Source organism: Balaenoptera physalus, assembly GCF_965194825.1.
Source record: "Balaenoptera physalus genome assembly, chromosome: 12".
Classification (NCBI taxonomy): domain Eukaryota; kingdom Metazoa; phylum Chordata; class Mammalia; order Artiodactyla; family Balaenopteridae; genus Balaenoptera; species Balaenoptera physalus.
Window position 1 is genome coordinate 10529660 of NC_138897.1, and position 19352 is coordinate 10549011.

The following is a 19352-nucleotide window of genomic DNA, read 5'->3' on the forward strand; positions in this document are numbered from 1 at the left end:
AAATAATAGTAAAGATTTAAGATAACTACACAGTGTTTTTAAAGGCATAGATTATCTACCTATCTATCTATCCATCAGTGTACATACCTTTTACTGATCTTCATCTCTCTGGCAATGCCAGCATTTTTGCCGTTATAATGTAAATAAGTTCAAAACAATGAAATGTAAAGAGATTTTATAAAGCATTTTAAAAAGCCCATTGACTTCATGAGACTTGATATACTATACTATGATATACTATTATACTCACAGGATAAGAAAGAGCAGTTGTTAACTAAACCTTTCAAAATAAGAAAGAGCATATGGTTAAATCACAATCAATATTAACACATCTATTAAATGTTTATGAACATTGAATCGAGAATGGTGTTTAGTATTATTTTTATTTCAAATAATTAAGTAAAGCAATTGTGTCTAATAACAGCAGTATATTATATTGAATTTTAACTAAGGAGCAAGTATATTACTAAATTATTTTATGGGTCTATAATTTTATCCCCAAAAAGGGCATATAGTAGATACAGAGTGGACATGCGTGTGTTAATTCAAGGGGTCAATATTCAATGGCTGTATCTATGTTTCTCATTCTACTTCTACATTAATAGTAGATATAGTTATTCTCAATTATTACCACTTAACTGTCTAACCCATGCTTTGAAAATTAATATTTTGTCTATACAACTTAACAAGAAAATAATTTTTCTTCTTAACAAGGAAATATCCCCCAAAATAATGTTATCTGGGCATTCTCCTTTATTTTTATTTGCTAAACCTGGCAAATGGAGTGTAACTTAGTCATGTACCTACTGACCTTTATTTGTAGTTAAGCATTTGAAAATGATCATCATAGAGCACAAAGCAGAACTGGACATACCAGTAATCAAGGAACTTGTAAAATGATGGACACTTTTTCCTAAAATAGTACCTCATTTCTCCAAATGTCTCTCTTTATACAAATTTCAAAGTTGTTTTTCATATGATTATAGGAATAATGCTTTTGAAGGCAGTAAGTTAAGAGATGAGTAGAAATAAGATTTTAGTAATATGACCAGATACAAAATAATTATATAACTATATTTTCAAATTTATCTTAAGAATAAATGTAGACAATTATGAAAGAAGTTGTGAAAACTAATGATAAAGGATGACTTGCCATGCTAGAATTAAAACAATTCGATACTGACTTATAGAGCAGAGAATCAGGGTATGAAAAGATGCTCCACATCATATATCATCAAGGAAATGTAAATCAAAACCACAACAAAATACCACTACACACCTATTAGAATGGCCCAAACTGACAACACCAAGTACATACAAGGATGAGGAACAACAGGAACTCTCATTCATTGCTGGTGGGAGTGCAAAATGGTGCACTGCATTGGAAGGCAGTTTGATGTTTTCTTACAAAACTAAACATACTCTTACCATACGATCCTACAATCATGCTCCTTGGTACTTAGCTGAAGGAGTTGAAAAATTACATTCACACAAAACCCTGCACACAAATGCTTATAGCAGCTTTATTCATAACTGTCAAAACTTGGAAGCAACCCGGGTGTCCTTCAGTAGGTGAATGGGTAAATACACTGTGGTTCATCCAGAGTGAAATATTAGTCAGTGCTAAAAGAAATCAGCTGTCAAGCCATGAAACGATATGGAAGAATTTTAAAAGCATATTACTAAGTGAAAGAAGCCAATCTGTTACTGCTATGTACTGTATGATTCCAACTCTATAACATTCTAGAAAGGAAAATCTATGGAAAAAGCAAAAAATCAGTGGTTTTCAGGGGTTAAGAGGGAAGGAGAGATGAAATAGGCAGAGTATAGAGAATTTCGTTGGGGGGCGGTGAAGCCAAACTGTATGATACTATGGTGTCATATGCATTTATCCAACTCCATAGAAGGTACATAGATCAGAGTGAGAGGAGAAAGGCAAGGTCTTGGAATATGAGCTCAGGGAGGTAACATTGGAGGGGAGAGGGAGCACATCATGATAGGCCTTAAAGTTTACCAGAAAGACTGTCATTTTCTCTGTGCAAAAAGAGCAAAGCAGTGACCTGAGCCTACGTATGGTTTAACAGGATCACTGCAGGTGGGGAGAAGAAACTATGCTTTGATAAGACAACAAGGGAAGTTGCAGGCAGCCTAGTGAAGAGGTTACTTACAATAATCCAGCGAATGATGATGACCCATGTCATAGCAATGAGGGAAGTAAGAGGTGATCAGAATTTGAATACATTTTGAAGGAAGAAATAATTTCCACCATATTAAATTTGGAAAGAGAGGGAGGCGGGGAGGAATGTCTTGTCAGGAGCTCAGTTCTACTGTATTCGTTTTGAAATCAATTCTATTTTTATATAAATACGTTTGAATTTCGATGATCACCCCTGTGTTTCACAAACTTGAAAACATACAAAAATGAAATCTGGAGTTTGACATGGAGTTTAGATGTCTAATTTGTATGCTATAAGTGCAACAGTTGCGGACATTGGAGATATTTAAATGGTTGCATTAGAAGACAGGGAAGAGTGGTGATAGCAGCTTCCAGATTTTGATGACCTGATATTTGGAAAAATCCCATAATTATTTAAAACTGTCTCATAAGACAGACTTAAGAACAATGAGAAGAACGTATAAGGTTAGCAGATTTTGGCTCAAAATAATGAAAAAAAAGAAGGATAACAGTTCCTTGACAATGGAAGAGCTGGCTAGTAAGATCTCTGCTATTAGCAGCAGTTCATGCTGAATGTGAATGATTATCTCCCTGGAATATTCTTGGATAGGAAGAGATGTGAGATCTTTAACAGCCTATTTACCCTAAGTGAGTATGAGGTAGAAGACACATTTTATTGCCTTCAAGGTTGTTCCCAAATCATTTATGGAACACAGTCAGATCCTTGGCTGTCAATGAATATGGAAAATATATCAAATTATTTTCAGCAATATGTAGCTATAATGGGATCTACTACGTGTTAGTATGAGTTCTAGTTTTATTAAATGACTCAGGTTCAATAAACTACATTAATCTATTTTGCTTGATCTTAGTGAGTTAACAGAGACTATTTTTCAGAAATCTGTATACAAGTATGATAATTTTCACCCAAATACAATTATTGTTGCAGTTCTTTTCCCAGTTGCTGTCGTTAAAAAGGTTATGCCTTCTAGAGTCAGAACTGTCTGAAGAAATCTGTTTTGTTAGTTTTCTCTAGTCAGCATTATTTAGCAATTTTGGTCAAAGATAAATATTATCTGAAGGGCATCGTACACTTTGTTCTCCATTTTAAAATGTGCAAATATGAGAAGCTAGTTTCTATTTTTTTGCAATTATTAACTTTTTCTTGAATGAAAGGATGATTACAGCTAAATTCTGTAACACTTGTCAGTTAGGAATTTAAGAATGCCTGAAGCAATCTGAAACTACTTGAGCTGCTTTGGGCTATTTTAGAAAATAATTTGATACATTTTTTGGTGCATTCCAGAGGGGTATGACCCTTTTCCTTAATGGCTGCCACTTGAACTCTTATATGAGCACATTGGTAAAGAGTTTGGTATCAAGTATGGATGAATATATGAGAAATGGGTTATTAATAATCATTGTCATTCTGATTTTCCCTTATTTTCTTTTAATTAAAAGAAATTGTAAAATAGACATAGATTTAAAAAGCTATTGCTTCCTTTATTTTCAGGACTCACTTCATTATATTACTTCCTGAGCATCTTGCTCTGCACTTAGTTTTCCTTCTTTAAAATCAGGACTATAGTTGGCTGATAAGGAGAGACTTCAGGCATTTTTATCAGCTTACACTTTGGCAGGACAGACTGCTGTGACAGGTAAAAAAGATACCCCCTAAATCCTGATTTTCCTTGCACAATTGGTTCATCATTTTGACAGATAAATCAACCCAAAAGGCAAGAAAACTATTTTTGGATGGTGCTTTTTTTTTTTTTTTTGACAGCACGTACCATCATTGTTGTCAAAGCTGGTTGGAAACAGACACAAACCTATTGTATACTTTTGTTTTATTAGGCAGAGTCAGAATAATTGCTGTTACATGGCAGCGTATTCACCTAGTCTATTCCATTATCAAATTTCTCACAACACACAGGAAGCAGTCACATGAATAATAATTCTCCAATTATGAGTCAAAATCTTAACTTTTTCTACAAATATGGAATTCTAAATAAAAAACAGTGACTAAGCATAGATGCATTTGAAATACGTGAAAAAGGAAATATACCTCTCTTTGCCTCAGCTTTCTCATCTGTAAAATAGGGGTAGTAATAATACCCTCCTTACCCTCTGTCAGTCACAGAGAAGGAACACACAACATACCACGTGTGAAAGTGCTGAAAAAATGAACACGTCTTTATGAATGTAAGTTCATTTGCCATTATCATTTATTACTCTATCTTACATCTCTCTCTTCATAAATCCTAGATACAATTCCTCTAAAGACAAGAATCTTTCTCCCTGGGTCAGTCATTGGTCCCACCTTTATTGTGCCAAATACAGTTAATAAAGGGGGTTAAAAAATTAGAGAAATCCAAGAGGACAAGATATTATGCCAAAAACAGCTAATATATGATAAAGAAAGGAGGCTGAATGAGAGAACAAACTCAAGTGGCATTAAAAGGAGAAGTGGTGTCTGTGTGTGTGTGTGTGTGTGTGTGTATTTGTAGCATAGTGTGCACCAAGAATAAGAATTTGGAGAGGCTGTCAGCATATGTGTGAGAGAAGAAGTTTGGAGCAACAGAAGAGCGAGGACTAGAGGTGACACAAGGGAGGTGAATCGTGCAAGACCGGGTCCCATCCTTATGTAAAATCTCAGTATTTTGTTCATCATGATTTTCCTTGGCATTAACTTTGATTTTTCAATAGTGCATTGAAATAAATACAATTTATGTTTGTTATTGAGATTCTCAGTGCCTACTTAAACTTTATACCTAAGGTTCATACCTCACTTGCCTTACCTCCGCCTCTGCCCTGACTTGGCAACAAAGATGGAGAAAGGACTTTTAGAGGTTTGTTTCTGTTTTAAGATCTGTACAGAAATTCAGTACCTGCTCAGCGTTTTCTCCATAGACTTAGATCAAATAAAAAAATTCTGTTTTGAATAATTTTTGGTCAGACTGCCATTTCTTTGAATGTACCTCCGTTTAAAGGTAGAGTCATAGCCAGCTTGTTTTTTGTTGTTGCTGTTTTGTGTTTTATTCTGTTTGTAAGGAGTTGCATATTTACGACAAAGGAGGCAAGAACATACAATGGAGAAAAGACAGCCTCTTCAATAACTGGTGCTGGAAAAACTGGACAGCCTGTGTAAAAGAATGAAATTAGAACACTCCCTAACACCATACACAAAAATAAACTCCAAATTGATTAAAGACTTATATGTAAGGCCAGACACTATAAAACTCTTAGAGGAAAACATAGGAAAAACACTCTTTGACATAAACCGCAGCAAGATCTTTTTTTAACCCACCTCCTAGAGAAACGAAATAAAGACAAAAATAAACAAATGGGACTTAATTAAACGTAAAAGCTTTTGCACAGCAAAGGAAACAATAAACAAGATGAAAAGACAACCCTCAGAATGGGAGAAAATATTTGCAAATGAAGCACCTGACAAAGGATTAATCTCCAAAATTTACAAACAGCTCATAGAGCTCAATATCAAAAAAACAGACAATCCAGTTAAAAATTGGGTGGAAGACCTAAATAGACATTTCACCAAGGAAGACATACAGATGGCCAAGAGGCATATGAAGATGCTCAACATCACTAATTATTAGAGACATGCAAATCAAAATTTCAATGAGGTATCACCTCACACCAGTCAGTATGGCCATTATCAAAAAACCTAAAAACAATAAATGCTGGAGAGGGTGTGGTGAAAAGGGAACCCTCCTGTACTGTTGGTGGGAATGTAAATTGATACAACCACTATGGAGAACAGTATGGAGGTTCCTTAAAAAACTAAAAATAGAACTACCATACGACCCAGCAATCCCACTACTGGACATAGACCCTGAGAAAACCATAATTCAAAAAGAGACATGTACCACAATGTTCATTGCAGCTCTATTTACAATAGCCAGGACATGGAAGCAACCTAAATGTCCATTGACAGATGAATGGATAAAGAAGATGTGGCACATATATACAATGGAATATTACTCAGCCATAAAAAGAAACGAAATTGAGTTATTTATAGACTCTAGGATGGACCTAGAGTGTCATACAGAGTGAAGTTAAGTCAGAAAGAGAAAAACAAATACCATATGCTAATGCATATATGTGGAATCCAAAAAAAAAAAAAATGGTACTGATGAACCTAGTTGCAGGGCAGGAATAAAGAGGTAGACATAGAAAATGGACTTGAGGACATGGGGTGGGAGGGCGAAGCTGGGGCAAAGTGAGAGTAGCATCAACATATATACACTACCGAATGTAAAATAGTTGGCTGGTGGGAAGCAGAAGCATAGCACAGGGAGATTCGCTCGGTGCTTTGCGATGACCTAGAGGGGTGGGATAGGGAGGATGGGAGGGAGGCTCAAGAGGGAGGGGATAAGGGGACGCGTGTATGCATATGGCTGATTCACTTTGTTGTGCAACAGAAACTAACACAGTACTGTGAAGCAATTATACTCCATTAAAAGTCCATTAAAAAAAAAAAGATTTACTAAAAACTCCAACTTAGAAATCAGAGGAAAACCAAATGTAGGCTTTATTTTCAATTTGCATAACATCTTTCAGTTAAAAAAAAACTAATTGTGTCTTCCTTCGAAAGAAAATAAAAAAGAAGGAAGGAAAGAAAGAAGGAAGGAAGGGAGGGAGAGAGGAAGGAAGGAGGCAGAGGAGGGAAGACAGAGAAGGAGGAAAGGAGGGAGAAAATTTCTCTCCACATGCTCATCAAGACTAGATGTAGAAATTGAAAAGTAGTTGACTCACGTAGTCCTGAATTGAAAGATTTTTGTGTTCACACTTCATGCAATGAGAAAGGGAAATGAAAATGGATGGCAGAATTTGAGCAATTCTGGATCCAAGCTCCACCTCATTTTTGACACAGTTTGTAGGTTGAAATAGAAGCAGCTTATAAGTTCAACCCAATTTCTTATTGAGTCAGGTATGTTTCTTTGTGAGATGTTTGATAACATTCAAAGGGAAAGCTGAAATCTACCCACGAAATGATACTTCTCAAGTTCTTTGCATTTACTCTTTACCTTTCCCCTGGAAAAGAAGGTGAGACTCTTACCCCTATTTTATAGAGCGAGAATTTCAGGTTTGAAAAAGGATTAACCTGTTGGTGGTCCTGGAACTAGAAACTATCAAACCAAACTTTCCGTCTAAACCTTTCTGACCCCAAAGACAGTGCACTTTGCATTGCTCAGCACTGTGCACTGCTACATTTTCATTCCTACACCAAAGGGCCCTTTTGCTTGTTAGCTGACATTAGATTCTGCAGTAGGTGAATTGGGTGAATCATTTCTTCCTCCTTGAAATCTTCATTTCCCATGATTGACTTGACATCATTCTCTCCTCTGAACCTTTTTTTTCTCCTTTTTTCTACTCCTTTGCCTTCCACCCCCAACCCCTTGGCCTTTGTTTATTGTTGATTTTTTACTGCAACCCGGGATTCTCTTGTAAGCTCTTTCCTTTTCCTCTCTACATACACTATTACTTGGCCAAGGACTTATTCCATCTTATAGAGCATATTGAAGTACAATTACTACTTCTATGCAGAGTCCTGATTGCCTAACCATGGTCTACTTACTAAGTTCTGTGTAGCCACCAGTATGCTAAAGTTCTTGAATTTGCTTTTCCAGGCATCTGAAATGCAAATCTCAAGCTGAGTTATTCTTCACTCCAACTCTTTTGTTGTAGCTATATTCCCTATATCAATGATGGCTGTCAGCGCACACGACAAAATGTAGGAATCGGGCATTACTAATTCTGAATCTTTCATCCTAGAAATTTCTTTGGTGATTTTATTCTTTTGTAGCCTTAAAATAAGTGCCTTTTTTGAAAGGCACAGGTACCTTCTCCTACTTCCTGTGAGGACTAAAGGGAGTATTTCCCAAATGTAATATCAATATTTGACCTATATCATCACAGCCAAATGAAGGATACTTTTTTTTTTTTCTTTAAGGGGTTTTTGTAAATAAAAGTGAAGCCCAGACTATGAATTAACAGAAGGATCTTTGTGACATCTGGAATACTCAGTAATTCAAGAGAACAGCAGGGACTTCCCTGGTGGCGCAGTGGTTAAGAATCTGCCTGACAATGCAGGGGACATGGGTTCGAGCCCTGGTCTGGGAAGATTCCCACATGCCGTGGAGCAACTAAGCCCGTGCGCCACAACTACTGAGCCTGCAATCTAGAGTCTGTGAGCCACAACTACTGAGCCCGCGTGCCCCAACTACTGAAGCCCACGTGCCTAGAGCCCATGCTCCTCAACAAGAGAAGACACTGCAATGAGAAGCCCGCACACTGCAACGAAGAAAAATCCCTGCTCACAGCAGCCAGAGAAAGCCCACGTGCAGCAACAAAGCCCTAACGCAGCCAAAAATATATAAAAATAAAATAAATAAATTATTATATAAAAAAAGAGAGAACAGCTGTCTCACCTCTGATTTCCTCAGGCTGCTGTTTGTTGCTTGGATAGGTATACATCCTTGTTTCTGACTGTGCTCTCTGTGTGGTCTCATGTCTAACACCCAGCATGCATGCAGGAAAGGGCAATGTGACGCTACCATTCCAATGGCAAGCTGATATTTGGAACTAAGGTCTTTGATTTTGGTAACTCCAATTAATTTCTTCATTAAGGGCAGTTATCGATTTTATAGAGCCTGAAAACTGCTATTCAAAAATGTCCCCAAGGGACTTATGCTGAAAATGTGAAGAAAGTCATTCCCCCACCCTCCCTATACATACAATTGCTAGAAAACAAAGAGTGAGTAGTCAAATCAACAGATTTGTCTTCAGGTAGCAGAAATCATCTGGGATTTGCAAGCTGTGTTTTCAATATTGGTTGGTATATTGAGTAGGCATGGGATGTATCTGGGAGTAATATTAGCAAGGAATATATTGTTAATCGTGGGGTGGAATATTTTTATGACTTATTCCAAAATATCTCTCAAGTCTGAGAGTCAGGATTCGTTCCCTAGTCATAAAGGCTTACTCCTCAGGACAGAGCAGAAGACAACATGCCTTTCCAGCAGATGTCTTACTTCTGCAACAAATATGTAGTAAGCTAATGAAATAGACCTTTTGAAGGGACCCTGATGCCGCTGACAGAAGAGACTCTGTTCCGGGAACGTACGTGTCTCCTTTTCCTGTTAGAGTTTAGTGGTCTGGGAAGAGGTGGCTAATATAACCTGCCCACCGATTCATCAGACACTTCTCCATATCACCTATGAGTAAAGCTTAGATTCAACTGGATTCTCAACTTGATTCCTGGCTGTAGCTCTGGATACAAATAATGGAATGCTTGTCAGTATCTTTCATTAGACCATATGTGCCTTGAGGGCAAGGATTATGCTTAATTAATCTTGGTGTTTTTAGAACCTGTTACAATGCATGAAAAATATTTGGCATTCAATAAATGTTGCTAATCGAATGGCTTTACTTAAGCTGACATGAACGTATTTTCAAACAAAATTCTGAATTTTGTTTTGGTTATAAATCAATAGTCATAATCCAAATAAATAAGGATTAAAAAAAATAAACTAAGAGGTTAATCCCAACTAAAATACTTAAATACAGCTCTTCCTCTGCTTACAATGGGGTATGTTCCCGTAACCCCAGTGTAAACTGAAAATGTTGTAAGTTGAAAACGCATGTAATACACCTAGACTCACCTACCTTACACGTGCTCAGATCATTTTCATTAGCCTCCAGTTGGACAAAATTACCTAACACAAATCCTGGTTTATAGTGAAGTGTTGCATATCTCATATAATTGATTGACTACTGTACTGAAGGTGAAAAACAGAATGGCTGTAAGCATATTGGTTGTTTACCCTTGGGATCCTGTGGCTGCCTAGAATCTGCAGCTCACTGCCACTGCTCAGCGTCACAAGAGAGGATCATACCACGTGTTGCTAGCCTGGGAAAAAAATCAAGTTTCAAAATTCGAAATAGGGTTTCTACTGAATATGTATTGCTTTTGCACCATTGTCAAGTCAAAAAAAAATCATTGTAAGTCAAGCCATTGTAAGTCAACGACCTTCTATACTGAAAAAAGTTAAATACTGTATTAGTTTGCTAGGGCTGCCAAAACAAAATAGCATAGACTGGTTAGTTTAAACAACAGAAATTTATTTTCTCACAGATCTCAAGGCTGGAAGTGCCGGATCAAGGTGTTGGCAGATTTGATTTCCCCAGGACTTCTGTCTTTGGCTGCAAATGGCCACCTTGCTGTGTCTTCACATGGTCTTTCTTCTGTCTCATACCTCCCTGGTGTCTCTTCCTTTCCTGATAAGGACACCAGTCCTATTGGATTAGGGTCCCACACTTATGACCTCATTCAGCCTTTACTACCTCTTTAAAGGTCCTGTCTCTAAATCCAGTGGCATTGAGGATTACGGATTCTGCATATAAATTTTGAGAGAACACAATTCAGTCAATTAAAAAAAAAAAAGAATGATACATTGCTCTTAGTTTGTTTCAGATATATTTTTATTCAAGTGTATTCATATTCAGGTATATTCATATTCAGATAATTCAGAAATGAAATATTTTCTACCTCTGTATTTTACAATATGCTTTATAAACTCTCCAACTAAAGGCGCTGTATCTGCTGAAAGCTTATTGATTGTTTCATAACAAATATTGGTTAAAGAAACAGATTTAAGTCACAATGAATATATGATGTCCTACACTGAATGTAATTTCACAATGTCTCTATTCAGTAGAGGAGCTGGAAACAAAAAGATGTGACATTTTGAATCAAATGTATTTGTTCATTAAAGATGCTCTATATCACTTTCCATAACATACTCTCTTAACCAAAAAGTAATATCTTTGCCTTTGCTCTGAAAGTTCCACATATAAGAGGGTATGCTTAGGTATCTCTAAATAAGACTCATGCTATTATTTTATGATGTCAATGATATGTGATGTGTTAAATTATATAACATTCAAAGCAAGTTTTTCTTGACATTTTATGAGTAATGACACAGAAAAAGAAGAATAAAACAGCTTATTGTTTTGTTTTCTCAGATTTCAGAAACATTAATGGATGCTTCTGAATCAATATAAAACTTGGAAACACAGACATTCAGATGTTGCCAAAGCTAAATGGATTTAGTGTGCTTAACTTTCCAAAACATTTATTGCATCCCAGATCGTACACAAACAAGAAAATTGTGGCTTTTTAAAAAACATACAAGCAACAAATGTACCGATGGAAGAAGACCCCATAAAAGCTTTAATTTGTGATAATCTTCAGCATATGTTCAGTAGCAGTGTCTGATTTTAAATGTCATCCAAACACAGCCTTATCTAAGTGTTGACTTGCCAAGTTTTGTATTATGTTTCTTAGTTCATTGGAAGAATTATGATTTTCTTAAAACTAAGTAAAAGTGTCTCTGGTTGAGCCAGTTTGTAAAAGCTACAGAGAACTGACTTTCTCAGCAGCTATATAATTCTCTAGATGTGAATTAGGTTGCTTTGGAAATAATAACTCTTGTGTAGATACATAAAATAAATAGAGCTTACCATAAATCTACCATAAATAGGTTAAACATAAGTAACTCTGTAATAAATAAAATCTCAAATCAGTGGAGCAGCTAGTAGGCATACTTTATAGAATCGTTTGCACAAGATGGAAGGAAAGTTGATGTATTTGTTACTGTCCTAGTTAATGTTACTTATATTATTTTCTATCCTTGCAACAGCCCTTTGATGTAGAATGTAATATCCTTATTTTAATGATAAGACATTAGGGTAAATATGTTTCTTAAATGGCAGCTACATAGCTTGTGAAAAAATGAATTGAGATTCAAATTTAGGTCTATCAGACAGCAAAGGCAGTGCATCTTATATGATATTCATTTTAATATTTTGTTCATGATTTGCACTGGACAGATTGATTCCATAGCAATATGGCATGGCACATGGTATACCTTGGGCCCATGTTTATTTCAAAGGATCTGACTAAGTCTCTGGGCAAGCACCAACTTCCTAACCAACAGCCCAGCTGCCTGTCCCCAGTTACATAGAAATCAGACTCCCCAGGAGAAAGAAAACAAATGTGTGCAAAACAAACAAAATGTAATAGCAAAGAAACAAATGCTGATTTCTATTGCCTTTGCTTGACTAAATAGTTTAGCCAAAGCGAAATGCTGCTCTCAGTTCAGGGCCCATATTGGGAATAATTAAAGAGTTTATAATCAATACAAACACTACTTCCATTCCTCTGATTTTTTTCCTCTCAAATGTATATGTCTCTTCCTTGCTCTGCCACTCCTTGGTAGCTGAAAAGTATATTTATCAGTATGAGCAGCTGTTTTTTGCTTAACTTAACTGAACCTTCTTGGTTTCTTCTTTCAAGTTTAGAAGACATGATCTTTCTATTAAGTTTGAGCCTTTAATTCAAGGACATTGTATGCTCTTATCTTACTGGCTAAAGAGTATTATGAAATCAGTCACTGAATTATTAGTTTTCATGTATAACAACTATAGAGAACTATCTGTTTTAGAAACATGATTCATAATTATCCTGTTTTATTTTATATTTCACAAAGATGAAGTTGATTCCTGCCATGGTTGAATGGTAAATGTATAATAACCTTCCTGAGAAATCAGGATCCTATTCAGCAAGTGGTCCAGATTTCACATGTTATAGATTTAAGAAATATGCTCAAATTGGCTTTTGCATTTCATTCTGTAAGGAATACTGATTCTTATTTAACTTAAAGTTGATAATTACTGTCTGAACAGGCAAAAAAAATGGCATTTTATTGTTTGTTAGGAGAATTGAGTAGAATGATACTGAAGTTTGGACATGAATGTGGCTATGAGTTTGGAGAAGGTAATATTACTAGGCAAGTAATTCATAAAAGCAGAGCACAATGCAACCTTTGAGGAGACTGACTGTTGTGAACCAAAACTGAATAGCTCCAATGTTCCCAAGTTGCTGATTTGGAAACATTAGGGGTTTAGATCACAAAAATGGCATTTTGAAACAAATTTGCCTTTATACTCTCTGGTCATAGCCTTGGGCTATGAATCATTTTCCAAGCAACATTACAAAATAAGGGAAATGTTCATCACATGATGGAAAACAAAATATAAAATGAGTGGAATGATAGGAAGATGTGCATGAAAAAAAGCATCAACACATTGCTTATAGCATGTTTTATGGTTACTCTTTTCTATCAGTGTATTATATAAACATATAGATTGGGATATGCCCCCAAATGTTAATAACTCTATGATACTTTAAGGAGAATAATGTAACAAAACTGATGGCTGAGAAATGATGTAGCAAAAGGAAGAAGAAAAGAAATCACAACTGGGGTAAGGTCCTGGTGGGGAGGTTTCCCCATGAATTCCCCAAACTGTACGTTTACCATCTCTGAGTTACACCCTCTACTTTTTTCTATCCCTATTAATTGTCCTGGCTGTTCTCCTCTAAATCAGTGCCAAACTTATGTTATCAAATATAGGGGAAAAAAGGCAACATGAAATTGCAGCTAAAGTGGAAAAATGCAAAACTCATAGAGAATAAAATGAAAAACTAGAATAATTTTGGTAGGTTGTCCATATTTACCTACTGACTGTTTGATAGATTAACTCTGAATATAATGGTCTTATTTCTAGTTCTTTTGCCAACTAACTCTTGGACAAATTGTGTAACATCCATCAACTTCAATTTTTTCATATGTTATACTTATGGTCCCTGAATTTCCATCTAGTGAAATATTTTATAAAGTTTTCAAATAACTCTATGGATTGACATTGATATGAAGTGTGATCCATATTATGGAAAGCAGTACAAATTCTAATCAAAACTAGTAAGGAATCTCTAAAATGATAAACTAGGTGATAAACAGAGATCCCTCTCTTGTTTCCCTTACTTAAATGTTGCTGAGAGGAAAATAGAGGTGAAATCTAAATTATACTCTCAAGATAGTAAATTTTAATCAGAAATGATTTAAGACCTTACAGAGACTAGAGAGGTGGCCTAAGAATAAATAAAAGAGAAGAACAAATAATGCTAGAAAAAGTAACCCTGATGCCATACATTTCCCTTATATAAAATTTTGCTCACCAGTTACACAGACTGATGGATGGGTTGAGATAAGAATCTCATAAATGATTCTATTGTAAAACTAGACAAATAAAAATGAATACTGCTGACTAAAATTTTTCTGAAAATGAAGAAAAATTTTATTTTTTGTATGCATTAGCTGTGCTTTGATTTCTTGAATGTGACAAATATTTACGGCATATCCAGTCTGGACATATTTTGAACATCATATATATGATAAAATGTTCTATTTTGAAATACTGAGACATTTATAAGGATGTCAACACCAACTACATGGTCATTAGTTGTTCTCCATGAAATAGTATTCAAATCCTTGAAGAAAATATGTCTGAAAAAATACTTGTTACAGGAAAATAAGCTTGAATATAATAAAAACACAGAAGGTGCTTCATCATAAGCTCAGTTAGCGGTGTAGCTTAAGATTGTCAAAGGCAAGAACAACTGTCACATACTATCCCATTGTCCAGCCCACATACTGCCAAACTGCACTCATTTCTGTATCCAATTCCTGCTCTGAAGTAGGGACTAGAAATCATCATTGTCCTTAGGATACCTTCATATAGGTGGACTCCCAGCTCTTCCATTAAAGTGTCCTTCAATATTGTCTTGACCTCTATGGTAGGGAATGTTTAGGCCCCATCTGCTATCAGATTCTTTAATTTTGAGTAAGGTTTGGTATTATTTTTGACTTACCCCAATCTGGGCTGAAAAATCAGATTATTCTCGGTCTCTAACATACCACAATATCTGTGAAGTTGGTGAAATTTGCTACACCTTTTTCAAGGTTAGATTGCATATTTATTTTTCTCCATTGTCATGTATTCCTTATATTTTATTGTTATACCTTTATTCTTATGGCTACACTAATCATGTACTATCTTTGCCTCTAATATACTTAGAGTAATATATACAAACAAAAGACACACACATACACATTTTTTTGCTTCCCAAATTAAATTTCTCATGTGTTTATCTTACTTTTCCAAAAGGGCTTCTGATCTCTGAAACTTAACTTGTGAGTTCATCCTCAGAAACATATAGTGAAACACCTTATCTGTACCACTTGCAGAAAAATAATAATAGTCAAGATTCATTGAATGTCAACTTGTGTGAGGATGTCCAGTTGTTGTATGAGTGAGCGAGGCTTTGGTTAAGTAAGTGGCTGGAGGTCAGATGCCAGCAAAGGCAGAGCGTGGTTTTTTAAAAATTTTATTTATTTATTTATTTATGGCTGTGGTGGGTCTTCGTTTCTGTGCGAGGGCTTTCTCTAGCTGCGGCAAGTGGGGGCCACTCTTCATCGCGGTGCGCGGGCCTCTCACTATCGCGGCCTCTCTTGTTGCGAAGCACAGGCTCCAGACGCGCAGGCTCAGAAATTGTGGCCCACGGGCCTAGTCTCTTCGCGACATGTGGGATCTTCCCAGACCAGGGCTCGAACCCGTGTTCCCTGCATTGGCAGGCAGATTCTCAACCACAGCGCCACCAGGGAAACCCCCAGAGCGTGGTTTTGAACGTGGTCTGTTAGACTTCAAGCCAGTACCTTTCCCTGATTTGCAAGTATAAATCTATCATTTTGTATTATTCTGTGTATAGGTGTTTACTTCAGTTGAGAGAATCAGAAATCTACAATCTATATCAAATTTAACTTTTCAATATTTTGTCTTGTCATTTTTCCTCAATCATTGTGAATGTGTGCTTCAGAATATATGGTTTGTTCAATGTGCTGCATGTATGAACTTGATCAACAGCGGACAACCTGTTGGCTATGTGCGTGGTTATCACCCATGTGTTGCACAGATGAGTGCTGCACTTACCTGCAATGTCCAAGTGTTAGTGAAACTGTGACCAAGGTTTACCTCCAGTCAGATACAGAAGGCTTTGCCCTTCATTTTCCTTAGCATAACATTTCATAACACTGTGTTGGGAAAAGACGGACATTTAGAAGAGGACCTTGGCTTCCGAGAACTCAAATCTAGGAAAGAAAAGACAAAAATATAGGTAGGTTAGGGGATAAAACAAAGCAAAAGAACAACAACAAAAATACAGTAGAATAGTATTGTACATGCCCTGGGGAAAAAGGAATCCCAGTGCCACCCTCTTATTCATCACATCTTTGCCTTGAATATCTATCTCAGAAGCGTTTGACACTTCTGCTCTACTCCCCCATAAATCTCCTGATGTATCCTACTCCTGGATATGGAAACTACCGCAGAAGTTCTCAGGAGGTGTTCCTGATTTGCTCGAGGCAATATTTCCAACTATCTACTTCGAACTATCATTTGAGTCCCAAGGTCATCGAAGTTATTATGTTCCACCTATGAAGCACCATCCTAAAATAAATACATAAATAAAATTTTAGACTAAACTAAATTGATTAAGCTAACAGTCTGTCTTTGTCAGTCATCTTTGGTTTGGTAAACCATCTGGAAGTGTTTACCTAGCCCTGATCTACCTACAAAGGGCTCTGATTCATGGGCACCAGGCGCCTTCATGTACATCAGATTACATCATCCCGCTCTGATGAGGGCCTCAGCTTCCCCCACTTACTCTTATGATTGTTTTTGTCATAACAGTGCCTAATTTCATTATTATGCCTTAAAACACAGTCACCTTTTTAAAACCTATTTGTATAGCAAAATATTACACAGGGGGTGACCCTCAAAGCTCTCCTACTGGTCTGACATAGTAGATATTCCTCCCACAGGACCCTTTGTGTAAGCCAACTGTGTTATTTACCAAACCATATCAAAATGTTAATTGATCTGAATTTCTTTCCTTTGCAAAGTAGGCTGTTTGAGAACAATGATTAGTTTCATCCATCCTTTTAATTTTAACACCAAGCCCAATGCCTTTCACATACCAAGTACCCTAAAAAGCTTGTACTAACTATACCTGGAATGAATTTAGACCAAATCATCCATCCTACTGGTATTTCAGAGGGTCCTCTCAATTTTAATTTTTGGCTGTGATTTCTATACATTATTTCCAAAATCAGTGACAACTCTGTGCTTTAGTGAGAAAAATTCTACTGTAAAAGCCCCAAGTTTTACAGTAAACAGCTGTGCAAAAGGCAGATCTCTGAGCTCAGTGAATGAGCTGCTCCTGGGGCTTTGCTTGCAAAGCTGCCTACCTTTGGTACACCCACCTCCTGTGTTTCCACTCCACTTCTGATTGAGATGTGCCAGCATGAGCTATCTCCTCTTATTGATTCCCAGCAGTTAACAATCACACCACATAGCTTGATCTTGTTTTTCAGTTTTCTGTCCAGCTTGTAGACTTCAGGACAGCACATGCTGAAATTGACTATCAGTGACATAAACATAGCTTGATTCACAAGCAACACCCGTATATATGCTATGCTCTGCCTTCTGAAATTGTGTTTCTTTCTCACCTCGTTTTTAATATCATTGTTCAACTCACTCATTATGGGGAAAAATATGAGCGATTGTAGTGAGTTTATAATGTTTCCTAAAAGATATTGCTTATCTCATATGGTAATGTTTTTTGAGGGAGAAGGGGGAGTTTTCAATGAAGATAATCATTATATTTTTAAGTGTTTTGAATAAAATGACATTGGAAAATGTCATAAAGAGTCTGATATCTATTGACAATATAACCTGAGGCTGAGAAAAAAATAAATAATTAATGGGATTTAAAAACAAGCAAGCAAACAAACAAAACAGCCAGAGTTCCTCTTTAATGTAGCAAATACTAGCTAACTTTTTCTAATTCGTTGTGCTACTTTGTTAAGTTTGTAGCAGAGATACAGTGCAATCATAGTTGCATTTCATTTTGCAATTTAGGGATAGTGTAAAAGATTCTCATAGGGTGCAGAGAAGCCTCCTGGACCCCTGCTAGACTCACTCCCCTATACCCTGCTATTTCCCAGTCCCTGCTAGAGTCCCCTTCCTGAATTATGCATAGTCATACTTCCTAGGACTCTCATAGCTTTCCATTTCCCCCAGTGTCACTCACCTTTCAGACTGGAATTCCTACTATCCTAAAGGACTGAAGTAAATCCAACCTCTATGCCATCTGAAGCATCAACGTTAGTCACCATGAGCATACTTAAAAGTGTGAAACTGTTGTTGAAGTCAGCAATCTTTCTCAGGTGTAAATCCAGAAAATGCTCGTTTTGAACGCTAATATTTCATATAATGAGCAGATTGAAGATACGGCACTCATCAAGGCAAACTAGTGCAACTAATAAGATCAAACAAGTATGGCTTGTGTAATGTAATAAAAATGCAAATTCATTTGTCTCTCATTGTACTTATTTAGGGGAGGAAACATTTATCCTGCCTCAGATGAAATATCGGCAAGCTCTGTGAACTTACAGCCCAATCCAAGATAAACAGGTAAGATGTATTTCCCCCTTTAGTATCTCTGGGTTTTGGTTGGTCAGTTGAAGACAGCATGATTGGAGTTAACTCTCTGTTAATCTCTTCTGCCATTTGTAAACTGCTGTTTCAGACCATACCTGGGTAAAGGCAGGGCGAAGCATGGTGAAAATCCAAATGTTCTTTTCTTCATGTCTGTGGACTGTCAGCTCTAGGAAAGATATTTTAAAATTTAAATCATTAGTTTGTAATTCTCTTTTGAAGTATGTATAATATTTGCTAAAAAAAATATTAAATAGATTATTTCAAAGCATTAATTGTGCCAAACATTTTATTTAAGGAAAAAAAAAACTATTTTTTCCTTTTACATTTAACAAATCTTTCCCTTATTTTACTGTCCTCCACTCAGCCATTTTTTTCCATTTTCTTTCTCTTCATTGAATTCTGTTCCTGGCCTCTGCTGCCTTTGGTGCTCTGGCCTTTGTTCTCTCAACTAAAGAGCACTCATTTTCTCTGAGACTCTTTACCCATGTGTAAAACTTACTGGCAGTGGCCTGTGAGGAGGCTGAGAGGTGACTTGTCTGATTGAAGCAACAGACAAGACAAGCAAGTCATAGTCGAGTGGAACTACATCAGGGAGTGTTTCAGAAAAAATGAAAAGAGCTCAGATTTAACAGACAGGCACTGAGAAGCCATTTTATGCATTCTAAAGCAGGAAAAAGTTTAAACTTCTTAG

The 19352-nt window shown here is 36.4% G+C and overlaps 1 protein-coding gene and 2 long non-coding RNA genes across 5 annotated transcripts in view; 2 read left to right on the plus strand and 1 right to left on the minus strand.

Moving 5' to 3' along the window:
* LOC309639119 overlaps positions 1-19352 on the minus strand; it is a 1037414-nt gene that overhangs the window by 773737 nt on the left and 244325 nt on the right. The gene's annotated exons all lie outside the window — the stretch shown is intronic.
* Positions 1-19352, plus strand: part of LOC309639132 — a 932641-nt gene that overhangs the window by 353137 nt on the left and 560152 nt on the right. The gene's annotated exons all lie outside the window — the stretch shown is intronic.
* CDH19 (cadherin 19) overlaps positions 1-19352 on the plus strand; it is a 277276-nt gene that overhangs the window by 108142 nt on the left and 149782 nt on the right. For 2 of the 3 annotated variants that reach the window (XM_082415896.1, XM_082415897.1), the window contains one exon: positions 18558-18634. The gene's annotated coding sequence lies outside the window, so the exon portion shown is untranslated. Of the gene's footprint in view, positions 1-732; positions 18635-19352 lie in introns of those variants that run through there. The other variant, XM_082415894.1, reaches the window with a different exon arrangement.